The following is a 25414-nucleotide window of genomic DNA, read 5'->3' on the forward strand; positions in this document are numbered from 1 at the left end:
AAGTGTAGTATTGGGTCACCTTGCTTGTCTTTCTGAAAAGTGTGGCTAGGGGTTTATCAATTTTGTTTACTATCTCAAAAATCCAGCTCTCCGTTCTATTGATCTACTCTTTTTCTTGGATTCTATACTATTTATTTCTGTCTAATCTTTATTTATTCCTTTCTTCTGCTGGCTTTTGGCTTTATTTGCTGCTGCTTTTCTAGCTCCATTAGGTCTACCATTAAGCTGTGTACTTGGGACCTTTCTTGCTTTTTGAGAGAGGCCTAAATTGCAATGTATTTTCCTTTCAGGATTGCCTTTGCTGCAAAGGGTGTGGAAGGTCATGTTCATTTTCATTTGTCTCCATGCATTTTAAAATTTCTTCTTTAGTTGCCTGGTTAACCCATTCATTTCATTTTTTATCAGTGTTCTTTAAGCTCTATGTATTTGAGGGCTTTCCAAATTTTTTTCTTGTGGTTGGCTTCAAGTTTCATAGTTATGATTTGAAAATATGCATGGTATGATCTCAGTCTTTTTATACCCATGGAGGACTGATTTGTAACCCCATATGTCATGTATTCTGGAGAATGTTCCATGTACACATGCGAAGAATGTGTATTCTGCTTCTTTAGCATGAAATGTTCTCAATATATCTATTAAGTCCATTTGGTCCAGTATGCCATTGAGAGCCATTGAAGTCTTGTTGCATTTCCACTTTGATGATCTGTTCATTGCTATTAGTGGAGTATTAAGGTCTCCTGTGTTTATGGTATTATTGTCAATAAGTTTGCTTATGTTCGTTACTGACTTCTATGTTTAGGTGGTTTCAATGTGGGGGCCTAAATATTTACAATTGTTAGCTCTTCTTGATGGACAGACACTTGGGTTATGATATAATCTTCTTATTCATTTCTTGTTGCACTCTTTGTTTCAAAATCTACTTTTTCTGGTAGAAGTATGGCTACTCCAGCTTTCTTTTGATTGCATTAGCATGCTAGATGGTTCTCCATCCCCTCATTTTCAATCTGAGTGTGTAAAATGAGTCTCTTATAGGCAGTATATAGATGGATCTTGTCTCCCCCCCCACTCCTTCTGATACCCTATGTCATTGGGGGCATTTAGTTCATTGACATTCAGAGTGGTTATTGAAAGATATGAATTTAGTGCCGTTGTGTTACCTGTAGATTTTTGTTGTGATGCTCTCTAATCCTTCGTAGTTTTGCTGCTTTCCACTAACAGAGTCCCCCTTAGAATGTCTTGTAGGGGTGCTTTAGTTATCATTAACTTTTTTATGATTGATTTTTTTGTTTAATTTATTAAATTTATTTATTTATGAGAGACAGAGTGCAAGTGGGGGAGGTGCAGAGAGACAGGGAGACACAGAATCTGAAGCAGGCTCCAGGCTCTGAGCTGTCCACACACTGCCCAATGTGGGGCTTAAACTCATGAAACATGATCTCATGACCTGAGTAGAAATAAGAGGCTTAACTGACTAAATCACGTAGCCACCCCAGTGATCACTAACTTCTTTAGTTTTTTTCTTCGGGAAGGTCTGTATCTCTTCTATTCTGAATGACCTACTCAATGGAAAAAGGAATCTTGGCTACATATTTTTCCTAATCAACACATTGAATGTTTCCTGCCACTCCCTTCTGGCCTGTCAGGTTTCAGGGGACAGGTCTGCTACTAACCTTATGTGTCTACCCTTGTAGATTAAGGACCGTTTGTCCCTAGCTTCTCTCAGAACTCTATCTTTGTATTTTGCAAGTTTCACAGTGATATATTGTGGTGTTGACCTGTTTTTGTTGATTTTGAAGGGATTTCTCTGTACCTCGTGGACTTGGATGTCTCTTTTCCTCCCCAGATTAGGGAAGTTCTCAGCTATAATGTGTTCAGGCAAACTTTATTCCCCTATTTTCTCCCTCACCTTCTTCTGGGACTCTTATGATATGGATAATGCTTTCATGAAATCACTTAGTTCTCTATTTTCCCTTCGTGATACAGCAATTTTCTTTCCCTCTTCTTTTCAGCTTCATTATTTTCCATAATTTTATCTATTTCTCTTGTTCTCTGCTCCTTCCATCTTTGCTGTCATTGTATCTAGTTTATTTTGCATCTCAGTTATACCATTTTTCAGTTCATCCTGACTAGTTCTTAGGTGTTTGATCTTTATAGCAAGGGTTTCTCTGGTGTCTTCTATGCTGTTTCAAGCCCAGCTATTAGGCTTATGACTATTGTTCAAAATCCTTGTTCAGATATATTATTGTCATGTTATGAGCAATACTGTGGCTAGGATTTCTTCTTGACCTTTGTTTTGGGGGAGAATTCCTCTGGATTTTTCACTTTGGCTAAGTTTCTGTCTTTTGCATGTTCTAACAGCTTCCTATGGGCCTGAGAGTACTGCTATATTAATAAGGGGTCACAGACGGTCTAGAGCCTGGCACTCCAGGATGTGTTCCTGGTATTATGTTTGGTACACTCTGCTGTTGCATTTTGGCTGCTCTACCCCACTGGTCCATTCTCTGCAGAGCTCATCCTTGGTGCAGTGGCAGTGAGATTGGAACTTCAACTAGGTGTGCTTTGAGCTGTTTGTTGAAATAACCCTGAGAAACAAAAGGGTGTGGGAAGACTGCTTTCTTAAAAAGACTAAAAGGGGAACGATGCTCAGCATCCCTCCTCATCAGGGAAATACAAATCAAAACCAGACTGAGATACCACCTCACGCCAGTCAGAGTGGCTAAAATGAGCAAATCAGAGAACTCTAGATGCTGGCGAGGATGTGGAGAAACGGGCACCCTCCTACACTGTTGGTGGGAATGTAAACTGGTACAGCCCCACTGGAAAACAGTGTGGAGGTTCCTCAGGAAACTAATAGAACTCCCCTATGACCCAGCAATAGCACTGCTAGGAATTTACCCAAGGGATACAGAAATGCTGATGCATAGGAGCACATGTACCCCAATGTTCATAGCAGCACTCTCCACAATAGCTAAAACATGGAAAGAGCCTAAGTGTCCATCAACAGATGAATGGATCAAGAAGATGTGGTTTATCTATACCATGGAATACTACATGGCAATGAGAAAGAATGAAATCTGGCCATGTGTAGCAACATGGATGGACCTTGAGGGTGTTATGCTGAGCGAAATAAGTCAGGCAGAGAAGGACAAATATCATATGTTTGCACGTATAGGAGGATTAGGAGGAACTTGACGGAGGAACAAGGGGGAGAAGAAGGGGGGAAATGGTGGGGGAAAGGGAGAGAGGCAAACCATGAGAGACTCTTGAATGCTGACAAAAACTGAGGACTGATGGATGTGGGGGGGAGGGGGGATGGGCATAGAGGAGGACACTTATGGGGATGAGCACTGAGTGTTATGTGGAAACTAATTTGACAATAAACTATTTGTAAAAAAAAAAAAAAACAAACATTGGGGTGCATGTGTCCCTTCAAAACAGCATACCTGTATCCCTTGGATAAATACCTAGTAGTGCAAGTGCTGGGTTGTAGGGTAGTTCTATTTTCAATTTTTTGAGGAACCTCCATACTGTTTTCCAGAGTGGCTGCACCAGTTTGCATTCCCATTAGCAGTGCAAAAGGGATCCTTTCTCTGTATCCTTGCCAACATCGGTTGTTGCCTGTGTTGTTAATGGTAGCCATTCTGACAGGTGTGAGGTGATATCTCATTGTGGCTTTGACTTGTATTTCCAATGATGAGTGATGTGTTGAACTTTGTGTGTGTGTGTGTGTGTGTGTGTGTTGGCCATCTGGATGTATCCTTTTGGAGAAGTGTCTACTCATGTCTTTTGCCTGTTTCTTCACTGGATTATTTGCTTTTTGGGTGCTGAGCTTGATGAATTCTCTATAGATTTTGGATACTAACCCTTTAGCTGATAAAGCGTTTGCAAATATCTCCCATTGTATTGATTGCCTTTTAGTTTTGCTGATTGTTTCCTTCACTGGGCAGAAGCTTTCTATGTTGATGAGGTTAATTTCTGATTCTTTAACTCTTAGCTCTGCAGGAAGGGTCTCCTTAATGTTTTATATTATTTTCTTAATGCAATGAGTATTTAAGATTAATGCCTTATATTTTCTATCTGGCATGTTACTGACAACTGTTTTGCATAGATCTATGTCCAAGGCCATATCTTGTTCTTACATTTTGGAAACCTTCCATCTAGGCATTTTGTAGAAGTCTCTGCTTTCCTCTGTATGTTCAAAAACCAGTTATGTCTCCTCACTGCAGGCCAGTGACCTGCAGATGCTCTCCTTGTCTGCTGTGAGCAGTATTTGGTGTCTGGCCTGAAGTGTTCACTAGTTGTGCTGAGGTCTGTTTGTGAAATAAGACCTGACACCAACTCACCACAACTTAGGCGCTATGCAGAACTGTCAGAACAAAAGACAGGTGTGGTTACCGGTTTATATAGATCTGCTGGAGAGGGGTTGACCTTGCTGGGCCTCAGGCAAGCTTAACTCAGAATGGCACGTCCACCACAGCACAGTCAGGTGGGGGTTCCCATAAGCCACTTAGACAACCTACTGAGCTGCCTCACTCAGGTGATTGTTTATGCTGAAGGGTGGGGGAAGGAAATGGTGCCATCCATCTCCGTTTTTCTCAGGCAGGCATCTCAGTGAATGATACCTTTGAAGGAAGTGCTCCTAGAATCGTGAATAATCTCACCCCTCTGTGCTCTGTGTTCTTCAGATCCCTGTTTCCAAGTTGTCTACATGGGGGTTGTGTGCCTGCCTTCTCTCCAGGAGCAGTGCAGTGCCCTTCTCTCTCCAGCTGGCCTTTAAAACTCTATGCTTTATGCCATACTGGATGCAAGAACTCACAAAGTTGAGCCCTTCTCCTTTTCTAAGCCATGACTTTGGGGAAATGTTCTACTATGTTCCCCTGTGTGCTCTTCTTTCTCTCTTCCTCCTCCACAACCATAGCTCCATATCCTCTGTAGCAGTATAGTCTGTTTCTAAGCCGTATCTCTGTACTGTCTACAGTCTTTATGCTCTTCCCTCAGTTGGGGAGTTTCTCGGTCAGCATTTCAGGTGCTTTTATGGGTATTAGGATGATTTGATACTTATCCAGTTGTGTTTGTGGGCTGTGATGACCCTAGGGTCCTCCCACATTGCCCCCATCTTCCTCCCTCTCTGAAGAATCCTTGCCTTTAAAAACCTGTTAAAACAAGTTTTACAAAGTTACAGAATACTTTGTACTTCTACACAACAAACAATCCCCAAATGAAAATAATTACATTTACAACAGCATCACAAAGAAAAAACTCATAGGATTTGACACAAGATAGAGGTGCTAAGTACTGTGATGAAAACTAGAGAATATTGTACAGGAATTGTAAGAAAAATAAGTGGAGCCATATACATGTTCTTGCATAGGAATGCTTAACACTAGTGAGCTGTTAAGGTACCAGGTTGCTCAGTTGGTTAAGCGTCTGACTTCGGCTCAGGTCATGATATGGTGAATTGTGGATTTGAACCCTGGGTCTTTGCTGACAGCTGAGGCTTTGGAGTCTGCTTCAGATTCTCTCTCTCAAAAAATAAACATTAAAAGAACAGTAGTAAGTTGTCAGTACTACTCAAAGTGATGTAGAGATTTAATGCAATCTCTATGAAAATCCCAATGGCATTTTAGGCAGAAAGATCAATACCCATCCTAACATGCATATTGATTTCACAGGAAAACACGTACTGAGAATGATCTTGAAAAAAAAAGAGTACATTGGTAGCAACACACTTCTTGATTTAAAACCTTTAACAAAGCCATAGTTATCAAAATAATGTGCTAGAGACAAAGACAGGCATAGAATGATGGAAAAGTGATGGGTGAGCTAATGTGGTCTTCTCTGATGCTAATGTATATGGTAACAAACTGAATATCTTGTTAAATTCCTATTCTAGTTTGGATTTCTGGGTGGAGTCTGAGTTTTCCACATTTCTCATTAGCTTGCAAAGGATGCCAGTATCTTCAGTTCAGCAGCCATACTTTTTGGGACGACTGGGTGGCTCAGTTGGTTAAGTGTAGAACTCTTGATTTCACCTCAGGTCATAATCTTAGAATCAAGAGATGGAGCCCCACATTGGGGTCCACACTGTGCATGGAGTCTGCTTGGGATTATTTTCTCCCTTCTCTCTCTCTCTCTCTCCCCTCCACCCCTCACTCACTGATGAGGTCTCTCTCAAAATAAACAAATATTAAAAAGAAGCCATACTTTTAAAATAGCATGATTTTGAACCTAAAACCTATTGTGGAAATTACAACTTCTAACATGAACAGGAGCAATTTTACTGAACATTTACTACACACTACATAGCATTCTAACAGTTGTTGGTTTTTTGTTTTTTTTTTTAACAAATTCACACATGAATTGCCAGTAACCTATGAGAACAGGATTATTCTTCAGCATTCAAAAAATATCTTGGCAAGCTTCAGTATTAGTAGGGCTTGAATTTTACCTCAGCATGTCTGACTTTGAATTCATCTAAGAACACAGACTGCTATACACATGCAACTCTTAAAGAAGCATCAGAGCAGGTTTCAAAGTGACAGGGGCAATGAAAACCTGATTACACCACAGCAGTGACAACGAAAAGAAGTGAACATACAACATAAAATAAGAAAATTACAAATTGGATGAAAAAGAATAAAAGTTACAAAGTAAAAATTTTTTAACTAGCATTGAAACCAAGAAATGTTGTCAGGGGCATAAAACTCCTAAATCTATTTATGGAAGAAGGTTACAGTGTCTTGCAAACACACCACAAAGACAAACACCCACCTGATTTAAATAACATAACTATTGTTTGTGAGTTTTCTACAACATTGAAAGTTTTTGTCTCATTTCTCTTTTGTGCTGAGTTCTATTTTACAATTTGAAGGCAGTGGACCATATGACAGATTTTCTTTCTCTGAAGCAGCGGAGCAGTGATAAGGAAGACGGTGGCAGTAGTGTGGAATAAAATGAACTTGTAAGACAAAGCCCTGACTTGATTTGTAATCTCCACTTCATGCACCATTATCTCTAGCAAACACAGGAGAAAACCCTTATTTTCCAAAGCAGACCAAAAAGAAAGTGAAACATGGGAGAGTTTCCAAAAAAGATGATCTCTTTCAGTAAATCCTCCTAAGGTACTTAATGATAAGTGAGGGGGGAAGAAATCAACCTTATGGTGGAGGGATGCAACAGAATATAGAAAAAATGGAAGTGCATGAAACTACTATAATGGATCAAATTGATGTCAGGTGTCTCATGATCTTCAAAGGACATCACAATTGCTATAAAATAAGTGTCCAGAACAAGTATGTAAATCATAATCCAAATGTAAACATTGAGGTGTCTGGGTGGATCTGTAGGTTAAGTGTCTGACTCTTGATTTTGGCTCAGGTCTTGATGTCATGGTTTATGAGTTTGAGCCCTGCATCGGGCTCAGCACTGACACCATGGAGCTTGTGATTCTCTCTCTCTCCCTCTCTCTCTCTCTCTCTCTCCCCCACTCATGCTCACACTTGCCCTCCCTCTTTCTCTCAAACTAAACTTTAAATACATACATGCATACATATATACATAAAACCTGAAAGCATCAGTTTTTATTTAAATACTAGGCCAAATATAGCACCCATACCTATAATCTATGATAGTGAATATGAGCCTTGTGTGTCATATGTAATCAGACTTTCATATGCTCCTCTTTGAATTTTCTCATTAGATCAATCACAAAAGCTTGGTCCAGACACTGTGGCATGGGAGGTGAACTGACATAAAGCAATTGTGGAACTCTGATCTCCTTTCAGTGCCTTTGCTTCATTTAATAATATTTTTCAGGGTTGCTGGAACACTGTGGGATTTCCCCACTGCAGCACAGATGGACTGGACATTTTAACAGAAGAAGCCCTTGTCCTCAGGCTGACTGATGTCCTGTGCCATTTTTATCTCTCAAGGATGATGTTTCCCAAGAGTGCCTATAGGAAGGTATCTCTCTATATCAATACAAACATTACTGATCAAGTGAAGTACAAGAGGAAAAGGAAAGTTTATGTAATGCTTCATTCCACTGCTTTAACAGGTACAAGTGGTCCTTCAATAATGCAAGAGTTTAGTGTACCCACCACTCATGCTGTTGAAATCCATGTATACTTTGACTCCCCAACATTTCAATAGCTGACTGTTGACCAAAAAAAACCTTTATCAAAAACAGTCAACATATTTTATATATAAGTGTTATATATGGTAATTCTGGAATAAAGGAAGCTCAACAGAAGAAAATGTTCAGAACATCAGAAGGAAGATAAAACACATTTACTCTACTGTAAATGGATCTGACTGTAAGTGGACCCACAGTTCAAGCCCATGAGGTTCAAGGGTCTAGTGTACTTTGCGTTACTGTTTACCAGCAACCTTGATGAAGGTGGGACAGGCTAAGGTAGGAGAACACTTCATCTATTACAGATCACTTGCTCATACATTAAAATCCACTCACTGTTATTCATTAAAATATATTAGGTTCAAACACTTACTAAACAAGGCACTGCAAGATTGCTGTATGATTCTTAACCATTAGAAATATTCAAACACCATTTTTGTTCCTCTGCTACAGAGATCTGTGACTTGTACTTCCCATGTTTTTCAAACTGAGACTGATTCTTGAGTAAATGTGGATTTACAATATTGTACACCTTTTTACAGAAGAGTTACCTGTACTTTCCTCAAGTATCTATGAAAATTTCTTTGTTAGTGGTGTAATGAATGTTCTTTGAATTGGTATGATGAAGACACATACAGAAGTTAATGAACTGCCAGTGTTTTCTCCTTAAACAGCAAGTGGCAAAACTATTCAAAATTAGACTGTTCTTCTGTCTTTAATGCAAAGAATGATGCCCTAAACACTTACTTCATGCTGACTTACATCACTTTTGTAAACAGCATCTCCATTAGATTATCTTCATGCATTAGAAATGACAGCCTCTTGAATCTTCCATGGAAAAGTGGCCATGCATGAATTCCACATCATAGAAGAACCCCTCCTATGTGTGAGATAGCAACAATCAGATCAATTTGCATACATATGAATAAAGTCATAGCATGAGATTTAGAGTAAAATTAATATGTACTGTGCATATATTCTATTTGGTCAGAAAAAGACATACTAGTACTAATTATCCCTCTCCACACATCCATCTTCTTCCTTATTCCTTTAAATCATATTAACAAATACAGTTGGCAGGGTGCCTTCGTGGGTCAATCGATTAAGCATCAGACTCTTAGTTTCAGCTCAGAGTCAATTCTGAGCTGTCAATTTCTCCATTTGCGAAATGGAGGGACACATCGGGCTCTGTGCTGACAGTGTGGAGTGGGCTTAGGATTCTCTCCTACCTGTCCTTTCCCCACTTGTAGTCCCTCCCTCTCAAAATAAGTAAGCTTTCTTTTTTTTTTTAAAGAGAAGTAAACACAGTTGATTGTTGAATAACATGGGTTTGAATACTGTGGGTCGATATGCACATTTTTTAAATGAATACAGTACTGAAAACATGTTTTCTTCATTATGATTTCCTTAGTATTTTCTATTCTCAAGCTTACTTTATTATAAAAAAAGATAGCCTACAAGTAATGTGATGATTGTTAGTTAATATTCTAGGTAAGGCTCCTCATCAACAATATGCTATTTCCATATAAAAGTAGGTATGGCTTTAAGTTTTGCAGACTCAGAATTACATATAGATTTTCGATTGTCCAGTGGTTAGTGCACCTAACAATTCTATCGTCCAAGGCTAAAATATAATCTGAGTGTTTTAATTTTGCATTCTTGTCTCTAAGACACTGATTTGTAACCATCTCAAAAGTGGTATTTACTTAGGCTTTCTCCCATAAATTCTGATTTCATATACATTTGACTTTCCATTACATAGTTTGCCAATTGTTGATGTCTTTGTTTTCGTCCTCTGTAAAGACTGTTTTGGAGGGCAGCTGAGCGGATCAGTCAATCGAGTGTCTGACTCTTAATTTCAGCTTAGGTCATGATCCTAGGGTCATGAGATCGAGCCCGACATGGACTCTGCATTGAGTAAGGAGCCTGCTTAGGATTCACTCGTTCTCTCCTTTTCCCCTAATCATACATACACACACACACTCTCCCTCTCTACAAGACTATTTTGTTTGTACATGTACATGTACATGTCTGCCATTAGATTTTCATTTTTAGTGTTTCTATCCAGTATGTTTTCTCTGTTGAGTAAGGTTTCAGTTCCAGGTAACGACTTTTCTCATATCAAATGGCTTTAAGAGTTAAACGTTATGCCACATTTGTTACATTTTTTTTATTTGAAAAGACTTTTTTTGACAAAACAGGAACATGGGACAGACAGAGGGTTGTGGGGAAACAGAATATCTGAAGCAGTCTCTGCACTGATAGCAGTGAACCCAATGCATGGTTTAAACTCACAAACTGAGTTCATGACCTGAGCATATGTCAGACGCTGAACCCACTGAGCCACCCAGGTGCCCCCACATTCTTTACATTTTAAGGGTTGTCTCCAGTATGTACTATGGTGTTCAGAAAGTTTATAGCTCTGCTTAAAGGCTTTTTCACATTTTATTTTACATTTCTCAGCCTTCACCCCACTATTTGTAAACTTTTGTGGGTAAGTTTTGAATGGTAGTAAAGTCTTGCCACATTGTGTTTATTTTGTAAGAGTGTAATTTCCATTATAAGATCTCTGTTGTTGAGTTTTGAAAACAACTTAAAAGGTTTGCTACAGTTATTGCCTTTCTAGAATTTGAGCTTTCATAAAAGTGTTTGCCATACTTACTGCTCATAGACTGGTTCTCTAATGGTTCTTAGGATTAACATTTCCCCCAGATTCATTGCACTGGTAAGCTTGCTCTCCATTAAAATTCCTTGGTAATTATGAAAATTAGAGTACTCAGTGAAGATCTTCCTAAGTTCACAACATGAAAATTTGCTCCAAAGCAAGTATTATGTGATACTATTGAGCAGTGATGTTTAATATATGACCATGTTTATCAAAATTAAGGGACTTTAGAACAAAAGGAGATTATGTGTTGGTTGAAGAATCAAGAATACTCCACAAAGGACTTCTGAAATCAATAACATTTAGAATTTTTATCTCTATTGTTAAATGTCTTTCAGAAATGTTTCAGTGAATGATTAAACCAGTGTTATATACGAAATGGCTTGAATGATTAGGTCACTTTGTAGAATTTCCAAATGTCCTTTCAGAAAATATCTATGTTTAATAAATGGATTTGGGTCCTTTCACTCAAAGACAGTGTTCTGTAGGGGTGCCTGGGTGGCTCAGTCGGTTGAGTGTCCGACTTTGGCTGAGGTCATGATCTCACAGTTTGTGGGTTTGAGCCCCACATTGGGCTCTGTGCTGACGGCTAGCTCAGAGCCTGGAGCCTGTTTCGGACTCTGTATCTCCCTCTCTCTCTGACCCTCCCCTGCTCATGCTCTCTCTCTCTCAGAAATAAATAAAACATTAAAAAATTAAAAAAAACAGTGTTCTGTAAACATAATTTACTGTGGGGTTCTCGCCCCCCCCCTTTTTATATCCTTCATCTCTTTGTCAATAAGGATTTCATCATGGTAATGTGGCCAGTTTTGTCATATCCATCATAATATCCTTTCTACCCTTCATACCCCCCATCATTATCACGGTCAGTCATTAAGTATAAATATTCAAGGCCCCAGCCTCCAGATCTTCCCAAATTGTCTAAGGAATGAAACTTTTTCTGTCAATCATTGCCAACAAGCCTAGAGTCTTATGGAAAGACCCAACTATGAGAAAATAAGTTATCTCACTAAACCCACATGTATGTATGCTAAAAATGATGTATAAAATGAATACCCATCATAGGACATCAGCAGAATGGAGAAATCGGAAATACCAGCACTTTGCTCTTCCATGAAATAGAAAATGGACCAAATGACCTTTTGGAGTGCTCCAGAAGCCTGTGGGAAAACACAGCACACCCAGGCAAAAACAAATGAAGAAGAGTCACATCAAAGAGACAAGAAACATTTGTGAAACTTGCCCACAACAGCTGCTCATCCTCTCTGGGATTCCATGGCAAGATTGTGAGAAAACTCTTAGCTCCTCTAAGGAGTTAAACCAATGAGTGACCTGTATGCTCAATGATCTGACTTGCTTGCAGCTGCCCGAAGGTCTTGTTTCTGCATGAAGGATATGCAAAGCTGAGGGAATGACAGCACCTTCTGGATGCACTGTGGTCGCTGCTCAGAGAAAAGGTGAGTATTTGTTCCAACAATGGAAACTACAGAGCTAAAGACAAACAGGAAAGTATCATTGACTCTCAAGTAACTATACTTGCTTAAAGTGGGAAATCTCAAAACCTCAGACATTACAAATGGCCAAGATGTGCAACAGGTGCCAGGGTTACTACTATTTGTGATTTCCTCTAAAAAGTTCATAAGCCTGCACCCAGAGGCTAGTGTGTTCATTTTTATTTTTTAATGTTTATTTTTGAGATAGAGACAGAGCAGGAGTAGGGGAATAGCAGAGAGAGAGGGAGGGAGACACAGAATCCAAAGCAAGCTCTAAGCTCTCAGCACAGAGCCCAACACAGGGCTCAAACTCCTGAACCATGAAATCATAAACTCTGCCACCTGGGCACCCTCCCCCACTTTTTAAAAAATGTTTTTATTTCTGAGAGAGAGAGAGAGAGAGCGTGAGCAGGGGAGGGTCAGAGAGGGAGGGAGATACAGAATCTGAAGCAGGTTCCAGGCTCTGAGCTAGCTGTCAGCACAGAGCCCAATGCAGGGCTCGAACCCACAAACCGCGAGATCATGACCTGAGGTAAAGTCAGACGCTTAACCGACTGAACCATCCACGCGCCCCATCCCCACTCCCTTTTAATTTCTAAAATTCAAGGAAAGATCACAAAGTATACAAATAAATATAAAAACTGATTTCAATCAAGAACAAAATAAATCTGCAAAACTGGCCCTAATTTAATATAGAACTATTAATTGCCTGACAAAGATTTCAAAAACCAATCCTAAATGAGGTATCTGGCTGGTTCAGTCAGTGGAGGGTATGACTCTTGACCTCTGGGTTCTGAGTTGGAACCCTACATTGGGTGAAGAAATGAGTTAAAAATAAATTCTTAAAAAAATTTATCAGGGGTGCCGGGGTGCCTCAGTCGTTGAGCGTCCGACTTCAGCTCAGGTCATGATCTTGCACTCTGAGTTCGAGCCCCGCATCGGGCTCTGTGCTGACAGCTCAGAGCCTGGAGTCTGTTTCAGGTTCTGTGTCTCCTCCTCTCTCTGCACCTTGCATGTTCATGCTCGGTATCTCTCTGTGTCTCAATATAAACGTTTAAAAATATTTTTAAAAAATGTATCATAAAGATACTCCTGAAGAATAAGAGGAAATAGCTAGGTAACTAAACAGGATCCGGAAACTATGCATGACCAAAATGAAAATCCAAAGAGAAAAGGTATAACCATCAACCTGAAATTAGGAGTTGAATTTAATTACTGAATTTACTTAATTGCTAGATTTAAAAACACACTAAGGGGACATAACACATTTAGTTAAGTGGAAGAAAGAATCATACAACCTGAAGAACCGCTGTTATAAATTAACTATGAGAATCAAAAATGTGGAAAAGAATAGAGTCTAGGGACTCATGGGACACCAAGTCTTATCCTCATAAGGAGAGGAGAGTGAAAGATTATATGAAGAACTAAAGGCTTGTAGTTCCAAAGTATATGGAAAGAAGAGAAATTCAACAAGTTCAGTAAATTCAAAGGAGGATACATGTCAAGACCATAACACAGGGACACATTATAATTAACCTATCAAAAATCACAGGTGGTAAGAGAATTGTTAAACACCATGAGAAAAGCAGCTCATCTTATACAAGAGAGCTCCTTTGAGATTATTAGTGCGATAATAGACCTTAGAGGAAGAAGTGCATGGGACAATGTATTTACGTGATGAAAGATCAAAAACTATCCACCAAGAATAGGTTATATGGCAAAAACTATTTTCCATGAATGTAGAAATGAAGCCTTTTCCACGTGACACCACCCCTACCCCCAAAGTTTACCAGTAGACCTGTCCCATAGAAATGTACAAGGAAGTCCTTCTAGTTGAAATCAAAATATTTTAAACCATATCTGAAACCACATAACAACATATAGCTCTCTGCTAAATATATTTATACAATTATAGAGATCTTTAGTGTTGTAATTGGGTAGCTCATGATGCTTTCATTTCTGCTAGGATTTTTTTTTTCAAATAAAAGCATAAAAATCCTAAACCTAGGTAAATAAAGTTTACAACAAAGAATAGAATTTGTAATATTAGTAATAAAGTGGGTATAGAGTTGGAGATGACAAGTATAGGTTTTGTGTATAATGGACAATGTCAGTTTACAATGGTTTAGTTTATCTTATAGATGTTTTAAGTAATCTCTAAGGTAACCACAATAAAAATACATACAGAGGACTTAAAAGTTAATGAGAGTGGTATCAAAGCATGTCATGAGTATAATGCCACAATTAGGGATAAAATATGATACCTAAACTTGATACAGTGGTATAACATGTTTAAAAATTACTCTTAGGGGTGCCTGAGGGGCTTTGGACCCACATCATGGTTTTGAGCCCCACATCAGGCTCTGTGTGGACAGCTCAAAACCTGGAGCCTGCTTCAGATTCTGTATCTCCCTTTCTCTGTGCCCCTTCCTCTCTTTCTGTCATTCTCTCTCTCTCAAAAATATTTAAATTCACAAAAAAATTTTCCCATGCAAAGGCAATATAAATTCACCAATAGATGATGAAATTAGTTCTGTTACGACAACTCACTTAGATATGATAACAACATTCACTGAACACTAACCAAGGAAAGAAATGAACATGAGTCATGATCAAAGTATGTATTGGTGATATTTATACAGGCAAATACCTAATTTATGGGTAAAGGGCATAAAGATGATTCATATTTGAGTTAACCTCACATGGTCTTAAAATGTACTGAGGTGAATATTGTCAGCCTACAACAAAATTGATAGTACAAGTGAAACCATAATCAACTAATATTGTGGAAGGTCCTTGTATGGGTTTAACAGATACATTCAGAAGATTTCACCCTAAAGCCACAGAATACACCTTCTTCTCAAATGCACATAAAACATTCTTAAGAATACATGGCAAACTGGGACAAAAATCAGTCCTCAACAAGTACACAAAGATTGAGATCATACCTTGCATATTGTCAGACCACATGCCATGAAACTCAAAATCAACCACAAGGAAAAATTTGGAAAGATAACAAATACTTGGAGACTAAAGAACATCCTACTAAAGAATGAATGGGTTAACCAAGAAATTAAAGTAATTTAAAAAATACATGGAAACCAATGAAAATGAAAACACAACAGCCCCAAACCTCTAGGATGAAGAAGGGTTGTTCATAAGATGGAAGCATATAGTAATCCAGACCTTCCTAAAGAAAAGTCTCAGATACACAACCTAACCTTATACCTTAAAGAGCTGGGAAAAGAACCACAAATAAAGTGAAAAACCAGCGGAAGATGGGAAATAATAAAGATAAGAGCAGAAATAAATGATATGGAAATTTTTAAAAATGAGATCAATGAAACAAGGAGCTGGTTCTTTGAAAGAATTAACAAAATTGACAAACCCTTAGCCAGTTGTTCAAAAAGGAAAAGACTCCAATCAAGAATGAAAGAGGGGATCACAAACAACACTGCAGGAAAACAATAATAAGAATATCATGAGCAATTATATACCAACAAATTCGGCAATGTGGAAGAAATGGACAAATTCCTAGAAACGTATGAACTACCAAAACTGAAACAAGAAGAAATAGAAAATTTGAACATACCCATAATCAGTAAATAAATTGAATTAGTAATCAAAAATCTTCCAAAAAACAAGAGTCCAGAGCTAGATAACTTTCCAGGGGAATTCTACCAAACATTTAAGGAAGAGTGAATGCATATTCTTTTGAAGCTTTTCAAAAAATAGAAATGGAATGAAAATTTCTAAATTCATTCTGCAAGGCCAGAATTACCTTGATTCCCAAACAAGACAAAGACCCCACTAAAATGGAGAACTACAGCCCAATTTCCCTGATGAACATGGATGCAAAAATCCTCAATAAGACATTAGCCAAGCGGATCCAACAATACATTAAAAGAATTACTCACCATGATCAAGTAGGATGTATTCCTGGAATGCAGGGCTGGTTCAATATCCACAAAAATCAAGATAACACATCACATTAATAAAAGAAAAAAGAAACCACATGATCCTTTCAACAGATGCAGAGAAAGCATTTGACAAAATACAACATCGTTTCTTGATAAAATCCCTCACAAAAGTAGGGATAGAAGGATCACACCTCAAAATCATAAAAGCCATATATGAAAGGCCCACAGCTAATATCATCCTCAATGGGGAGAAACTGAGAGCTTTTACCCTAAGATCAGGAACATGACAGGGATGTCCCACTGACAACTGTTATTCAACATAGTATTGGAAGTCCTAGCCTCAGCAATAAGACAGCACAGAGAAATAAAAGGCATCCAAATCAGCAAGGAAAAAGTCAAATTTTCACTCTTTGCATATGATGTGATATTCCATGAGGAAAACCCAAAGACTCCACCCAAAAACTGTTGGAACTGATCCATGAATTCAGCAAAGTCACAAAATATAAAATCGAAGCAGAAAATCAAGGAATCCATTTCATTTACAACTGCACCAAAAATCATAAAATACCTAACAATAAACCTAACCAAAGAGGTGAAAAATCTGGAAACTATAGAAAGCTTATAAAAAGAGTTGAGGATGACACACACAAAAAGGAAAAAACAGGGTGCCTGGGTGGCTTAGTCGGTTAAGCGTCTGACTTTTGCTTAGGTCATGGTCTCGCGGTTCGTGGGTTCGAGCCCCGCGTCGGGCTCTGTGCTGACTGCCACCTCAGAGCCTGGAGCCTGTTTCAGAGTCTGTGACTCCCTCTCTCTCTGACCCTCCCCTGCTCAAGCTGTCTCTCTCTCTCCTAGAAATAAATAAAACATTAAAAAAAAAAAGATTGCTTTGAAAAAAAAAGGAAAAACATTCTATGCTCATGGATTGAAGAACAGATATTGTCAAACTGTCAATACTAGCCAAAGCTATCTACATATTCAGTGCAATCCCTACCAAAATAACACAAGCATTCTCCACAGATGTAGAAAAAAAATCCTAAAATTTGTATGGAACCAGAAAAGACCCTGAATAGCCAAAACAGTCCTCAAAAAGAAAACCAAAGCTGGAGGCATCACAATTCCGGGCTTTAAGCTGTGTTACAAAGCTATAATCCTCAAGACAGTAAGGTACGGACACAAAAACAGACCCACAGATCAATGGAATAGAATAGAGAACCCATAAATGAACTCACAAACATATGACCAACTAATCTTTGACAAAGCAGGAAGGAATATCCAACGGAGAAAAGACAGTCTCTTCAGCAAACGGTGTTGGGAAACCTGGAACACTTTCTTACACCATACAGAAAAATAAACTCAAAATGGATGAAAGACATTTTGTAAAACAGGAAGCCACGAAAATCCTACAGGAGAAAACAGCCAACAACCTCTTTGACCTCAGCCACAGCAACTTCTTACTTGACATGTCTCCAGAGGCAAGGGAAACAAAAGCAAAATATCAACTCTTGGGACCTCATCAATATAAAAAGTTTCTGCACAGAAAAGTAAACAACCAGAAACACTAAAAGGCAACAGAGTGGGAAAATATATTTGCAAATGACATATCAGATAAAGGGTTAATATCCAAAATCNTTATGAGTTTACATTCCCACCAACAGTGTAGGAGGGTGCAGAATGGCTAAAATTAATACCTCAGGCAACAACAGATGTTGGCAAGGATGCAGAGAAAGAGGAACCATTTTGCCCTGTTAGTGGGAATACAAACTGGTACAATCACTATGGAAAACAGTATGAAGGTTCCTCCAAAAGTAAAAAAAAAAATAGAGCTACCCAATGACTCATCAAATGCACTAGTAGGTACTTATCCAAAGGATATAAGAATTCTGATTTGAAGGGACACAAGTACTCTAATGTTTATAATAGCACTATAGACAATAGCCAAAGTATGGAAAAAAAAAACATTCATCGACTGATAAATGAATAGAGAAGAGTGTACACACACACACAAAATAGAATTTTACTTGGTGATCAAAAAGAATGAAACCTTGCCATTTACAATATGTGGATGGAAGTAGATTATGCTAAATGAAATAGAGAAAGACAAATACCATATGACTTCATTCGTATGTGTAATTTAAGATAATGTTGTGAAAGATCCAACAAAATGAAGCACACTGTTATGTAATTGCAGAACGAGAATAACAAAATATAACCCCAAAAATACTACATAAAAAGATGAATTTTTAAAAGGAAACCCTCTATATAATTTTAAACTGTGTACTCATAAAGAGCAAACATTTTGACTTATTGGCATGTCTTCATTGATAGTACAATAGTAAAGAATATTCATTAAAATCAACCATTAAAAGGCTCTAATAAAATTTTTATGAATAAGTACTGAAAATACATTAAAAAATGTAGTATGTTTCAAATATATTCCTCCTCTTACAATGAAAGTAAGGCTATGATCCATTCCTAGAACCAAGCCGACCAACAATACCTTTCATTTTCATAGAAAGATCACAAATGTAAAATATACCAGCAATTGCTTTAGAAAAAAAATATTTTAAATTAAGAAAAATAAATATTTCAGATCAACTTCTGAAGAACCTAATGACTGATTTTTCCTGAACTATAATTTCATTTCTTTTTTTAAATGCTTATTTTTGAGACAGAGAGAGAGACAGAGACAGATGGAGCATCAATAGGGAGGCCAGAGAGAGAGTGAAACACAGAATCTGAAACAGACTCCAGGCTCTGAGCTGTCAAAAACAGAGCCCAATGCAGAGCTCGAACTCACAAACCATAAGATCATGACCTGAGTCAAAGTTAGAGGTTTAACTGACTGAGCCACCAAGGTGCCCCTAAAATTTCATTTCTAAACAAAACGTTTTTAAATATGAGAATTTTATTAATTTTCTACCTCAGTTTCTAAATTTTTTTATAGTTTATTTTTATTTTTGAGACTGAGACAGAGCATGAGCAGGGGAGGGGCAGAGACAGAGGGAGACACAGAATCTGAAACAGGCTCCCGGCTCTGAGCTGCCAGCACAGAACCTGATGAGGGGCTCGAACCCACGAACCGTGAGATCATGACCTGAGCCAAAGTTGGACGCTTAACCTACTGAGCCACCCAGGCACCCCTCTACCTCACTTCTTATAACATGCCCACATCATTTCAGAACTTTTGTTCTAAAAATTCAGAGATGACGACTGGGTGGCTCAGTTAGTTAGAATCTGCCTCTTGGTGTCAGCTCAAATCATGATCTCATGTTTTGTGAGTTCCAGCCCCATGTCTCTATGTTGGGCTCTGCTTTACAGAGTGGAGCCTACTTGGGATTCTCTCTCTCAAAATAAATATACTTTAAAAAAATAAATAAAAATTTGGAGATGAATCTCATATATAACTAGGCAGAAAGTGAAAACACATATGAAAAAGTAACAACTTCATATCATCCACGATAAAACTATAAAATTATGCATTTATGAATGGCTAAAATAACAAAAATTGATGACAGGCTGCATGTTTCAAGTTCTAAATGTTCTACCTCCCCTAGCATTAATTTCTGTAGAAATTCTAGGATACAAATAGATACATTAAATTATTTAATCATGGAGGAATGGAACACATAAAGAGGAAATTTTTAACTTCAGTTAATACAAAGAAAAATGAACTTTGGAAGTGAAATAAATTTTAGGGAGTTGCTTTGTTAGGAAATTGTTGAGTCTCAGTTTTGTATGATTAGGATTAAACCCTCTATAACTTTGGAAAGCATAAATCAGAAAACATGTGAAAACTTTCTCCATTGTTCCTGAGGTTTCTGCACCAAAACCCAATATGGCCACCAATACCCTGACACACTTATGACACAAAGCAAAACAGAATTTAGAAATGATTTAGCATAAAGATCGTCAGATACAGAGATTTCCTCAGTGGCCCTCAAAACAATGGAGAAGCTCTCGGATTATGGAGGCCCTCGCACTCCCAGGGGAGCCTCCTGGCCCCTCACTGTGGATGTGATGGGTCATCACTGCAGGTGAAGGAGAATCCTTAAAGAATAGGAGAGGTTGATAATATCACACAGCATAGGGACACCTGCATGGCTCAGTTGGTTAAGCATCCGACTTCAGCTCAGGTCATGAACTCACAGTTCGTGAGTTTGAGCACCGTGTCCGGCTCTGTGCTGACAGCTCAGAGCCTGGAGACTGGTTCAGATTCTGTGTCTCCCTCTCTCTCTGACACTCAAAATTAAAACATTAAAGAACAATTTTTTTTAAAGAAATTGGCAGAGTAACCTTCCTCTAGGAGCTCAGCTGCCTCGATAATGACACTTTGCTGGGGTCAAAAAAGAATATTAGTTTAAGATTATCTCAACCTCAAGAATCCTGTAAATCTACTTACTTTATCTCAACTGCCCCAAGATATATCCTGGCAGTTCTGCTCCAAGCTTATGACTCCTGATATACATCTGAAGGGACTCATGACTGAGGTTTTACTAAACAGTAATAAATGGTGTTTCCTTAGCAACAGGTAGCCCCTCAAAGTCCTGAAAACTTGCTTCCAAAATTCTTTAGAGACTTTATCCTTCATCCCCTCTCAACCTGAAGGTGTGTAATGAGTTACCATCACAACCCCAGGGCAGCTATTCTGCCCACGGGTCTAGTCCCTGTGCTTTAATAAAATCACCTTTTTTGATCAAAGATGTCTTCAAGAATTCTTTCTTGGCCATCAGCTCTGGACCACCATCACCCCAAAACTTTATCACCACCACAACATCAATGAGTCAAAATTGGTATTTAAGACATGGGAAATACCATTTTATGCCACTCAAAGTTTAGAATTGCCATTAATCTACAGAAATGATGACATTATCCTAGAAAGGGGAAGCTAAAGCTGAAAAGGAAACAACAGGAAGATTTTTCTCTATATGTACACATCCCTACTTTTTTTGCTTACTGCAGGAATCTGAATTCCACTCACATAAAAAGGAATCTTCCAAGAAATTGTCTTCAAAGAAAGGAACAAAACCCCTGAGTGCATTTTGGGAAATCTGGAAGGAGTTATCCTCACCCAAGAAGAGGAGGTGTCCATAGTTCTTTAACATCACATCCCTGTATCGTTCCTGCTGACTCTGGTTCAGGCACCTCCACTCCTCCTGGAAGAATTCTGTGGTCTCATCCCTGAATGTCAGTGGTCTCCGCAATAAATAACACAGTTACCAAGTGGACATAGGCCGAGGTCATAATGGTACCTAAGATGCAAGAGGGAGTTAATGTCACCAGCTGGACCCCAAGACCTGACCTTCACTGCTTACCTGCTTGTATTCACTGACCCTCGTTTTACTTCTTTCCACCTTATCTTTTACCTAAGGCAAAACACCCATGGGAATAGTATCCTGTGGTAAAAACAGAAAGTATCCAACAAAAGGTAATGACTGCCCCAAGGAAGAGTCTGAGCCTGCCAAATCTGAGCTTAACCTCTGACTCATACCTCTGCAGATGACCCAAGGAGCAACCCATGGAGTGACCAGGTATTTTTTTACCTTATAATACTAAAACTGCCACCTCATTTGCTGAACATACAAAGTTATGTATGGAACTGTTCTCTTAAGGTGCATGTGTGACCTTAAGCCCAGATAACAGGCCTCAGAGCACCTGGGTGGCTCAGTCAGTTGAGCATCTGACTCTTGATTTCAGCACTGGTCATGATCTCAAGGGTTCCCAGGATTGAGTTCTCTATGGGGCTCTCCCCTGACAGAATAGTGTCCGATTGAGATTCTCCCTCTTCCTTTCTCTGCCCCTCCTCTGCTCATGTGTATGCTTGCTCTACCAAAATAAATAAAACTCTAAAACAAAAGAAGATGGCACTTTCTAAATGTCCACCCTAACCCTAAATAAAAGGAAACCATTTCCCCTGCCTCTCTGAGTCTCTGCTTTGAAAGTTATTCCCTTGAATCTCCTTATTGGCTGCAAATCAAATTTCCTCACCTAGGGTAGTTTCTAGTTATGACTCTATTATATTTCATGGTTTTAAGGCCCTCAAACATGTCATTATGTTTTCATTTTCTGAAAATATAAGGAAGTAAATGGGTATTCCTGTGACCTGATGTGGGATGAATTAAAAACATGCCTGATGGAGGTCTAATTTAGAATCTCCACTCCCACAAGTCAGTATCCTTACAACAGAAAGGTGAGCCATTCCTTGTCCAGTGGAAAGTGATGTGATGTGGTAGACTGGGAGGGCCCAAAAAGTATTCTTGAGATATTTTTGGTGCAAAAAGCTGTTTTTACCAAAGCATGTGGATTCCTTGGTAGAAAGATCTACACTGTCATTTTGAGAAACCAATGATTATATGCTTTTTATTTGGGGAGTAAAGATGAAGTTTCTAAAGGGATTTTCACATGTTAAAGAAAACTAATAGTATCTTGCAAGTCTGGCTATTGTCAAGGTAAAGGGACTCTTTACCTCTAACAAAACATTAAATTAAGGCACTTGGGAATTCTGGGGCACCTGGGTGGCTCAGTCGGTTAAGCGTCCGACTTCAGCTCAGGTCATGATCTCCCGGTTAGTGGGTTCGAGCCCCACATCGGGGTCTGTGCTGACAGCTAGCTCAGAGCCTGGAGTCTGCTTCAGATTCTCTATCTCCATCTCTTTCTGACCCTCCCCTGCTCATACTGTCTCTCTCTCTCAGAAATAAACATTGAAAATTTTAAAAAAAGCAGGAGTCCCCTATATTTTGAGAGCTTTCCTACTTATTTTAGACCTCATATCCATTGTGTCTATTTGTGCAATTTCTTAAGTGTATTTTGTTTTGTTTTGTTTTTGACTTTTTTTTCTTTTTCTGAGAGAGACAGCGTGAGCAGGGGAGGGTCAGAGAGAGAAGGAGACGCAGAATCTGAAACAGACTCNAGCTCAGAGCCTGGAGTCTGCTTCAGATTCTCTATCTCCATCTCTTTCTGACCCTCCCCTGCTCATACTGTCTCTCTCTCTCAGAAATAAATAAAACATTGAAAATTAAAAAAAGAGCAGGAGTCCCCTATATTTTGAGAGCTTTCCTACTTATTCTAGACCTCATATCCATTGTGTCTATTTGTGCAATTTCTTAAGTGTATTTTGTTTTGTTTTGTTTTTGACTTTTTTTTTTTTTCTGAGAGAGACAGCGTGAGCAGGGGAGGGTCAGAGAGAGAAGGAGACGCAGAATCTGAAACAGACTCTAGGCTCTGAGCTGTCAGCACTGAGCCTCACCTGGGGCTTGAACTTGAGCCAAAGTTGGAAGATTAACCAACTGAGCCACCCTGGTGCCCCAAGAACTCATAGTTTCTGAAAAGCTCCAGATTCAAAAGACTCAAAAGGAAATTGGTCCTTTTTTGCATTTCAAAGTTCTGCCTGTGAGTAGTTTACAGGTGAAGATGGCCTGCTGGTGGCTTTGATGGCATTTTCTCCTGATGCAGCTGTGATTTCTCCACAAATATCTTCTGAGAAAGAAATCTAGAGGTGGAGGTGAAAGAAGAAAAGGCCAGTTCTCAGGTAAGCCTGGTGTACCAGGTCAAAGGTCTTTTCATCTCTTTCTCTAAAATTCTATGCATTTTGAAATTGCAAATGTGGGTTCCTCTACTTCTGATGTTTCTGATTCATGTTTTCACCTAATTTTTAAAAAACCATTTCAGAAATGATACTCAAGGTCAGGGCTTTATCACACTCTTCCGCTATAACCAACCTAGCTTCCAACCAACCACCTACACTCTCCAACCTGGCTTCCAATACAGTGTCAACAACTCGCATTTTGAATTAATTTCCTGCAAGTATGAAAAATTTCCCTTTGTAACAGATCCACAGGGGAATTTCTTATGTCCAAGATTCCTATTGCTGATGGGGTCTGGTCTTGGGATTTAGGTCAAGGAAAACAATTCTTATTTTGTTACAGCAAATACTCAGCCCCCAGGAAGAGACCAGTGACAAGTACTCAGGGAATCAGAAAAGGCTGTTTACTTTGCATCTGTAATGGCCCAGTGGAGTCACCTCTAAAGGCTGAGCATCTGGTTCAGGTTTTACTGATCTTTTATATATATGCACTTCCAAGTTGGGTGGGATAGTATAATCAACCTTCTGGTTCCTGGCTGCTGGCTGATGCAAGAAGCAGACAAGAGTATAGAAGCCAAAAGCATGCAAGGGGAGTATCCAGCCTTGGACACCTGGCTGGCCCTTTTTATTTGTGTTTCCCAGCTTTCCTCCTCAATTTAGTTTCCATGGGGATGCTCTAGCAGCTCTGTGTAGACAAGATTATGAAAATGCACAAATAAGGGCACCTGGGTGGATCAGTCAGGGAAGCATCTGGCTCTAAGTTCCAGATCAGGTCTTGCCCTCCTAGTTTTGTGAGTTTGAGGCCCAGGTCAAGTTTCATGCTGGGTCATGTATGTGCTGAAACCTGCCTGGGATTCTCTTTGTCCCTCTCTCTCTGCCCTTCCTACACTTGTGCTGTCACTGTCTCTCTCAAAATAAATACAGTTGGGGCAACTTGGTGGCTCAGTCTGTTAAGCATCCAACTTTGGCTCAGGTCATGATCTCACGGTTCATGGGTTCAAGCCCTGTGTCAGGCTCTGTGCTGACAGCCAGCTGTATCTCCCTCTCTCTTTGCCCTTCCCCTGCTAGCTAGCTTGCTCTCATTCTCACTCTCTCCCTCTTTCTCAAAAACTAAACATTAAAAAAAAAACCAAAACCCTATGAGTTCCTAATAGAGGCCAATGTCTGAGTTTCCCTTCTCTTTCAGGGGGCTCCCCTCCCACAGAGGCTCACAAATTCAACTAATGCAGGAAGAGCAAGCTGTGGGGACCTCATCCTCTCAGACTCCAGACTCATGTAGATGAGACACTGTTGCCTCCCCGTGAGCCAAAGCCTGCACTTCCCTCTCATAAATTAATAGGAAGCCTTCCTCCTGAACCCTGGCCTCACTTAGAATCACCTGGAATACTTAATTAAAACAACATTGTTGTTTCCACCCACACTAATTGACGGGCTCTGAGGGGGAGGGCACAGGTGATGATGGTTTTTGACACGCCACACGTGAGCCTATTGGGAAGCATTTGGAGAAGTGACCAGAAAGAAAACTAACCATGGCTATGGTTGTCCATATTAAAATCCATGCCTTCTCCACTGATCAGAGTTTCTGGAGATTTAAACATTCCCCCTCTTTCTGCTACACAGAAG

The 25414-nt window shown here is 39.2% G+C and overlaps 1 long non-coding RNA gene across 1 annotated transcript in view; it reads left to right on the forward strand.

Moving 5' to 3' along the window:
• Positions 1–21542, forward strand: part of LOC144221836 (uncharacterized) — a 54521-nt gene extending 32979 nt beyond the window's left edge. Inside the window, exons 2-3 of the long non-coding RNA XR_013332195.1 lie at positions 11865–12256; positions 21172–21542. This is a non-coding gene — a long non-coding RNA (uncharacterized LOC144221836). The remainder of the gene's footprint in view (positions 1–11864; positions 12257–21171) is intronic.
• Positions 21543–25414: the final 3872 nt, after the last annotated feature.

This window comes from Crocuta crocuta, unplaced genomic scaffold (assembly GCF_008692635.1).
Source record: "Crocuta crocuta isolate KB4526 unplaced genomic scaffold, BGI_CrCroc_1.0 scaffold473, whole genome shotgun sequence".
NCBI lineage: Eukaryota > Metazoa > Chordata > Mammalia > Carnivora > Hyaenidae > Crocuta > Crocuta crocuta.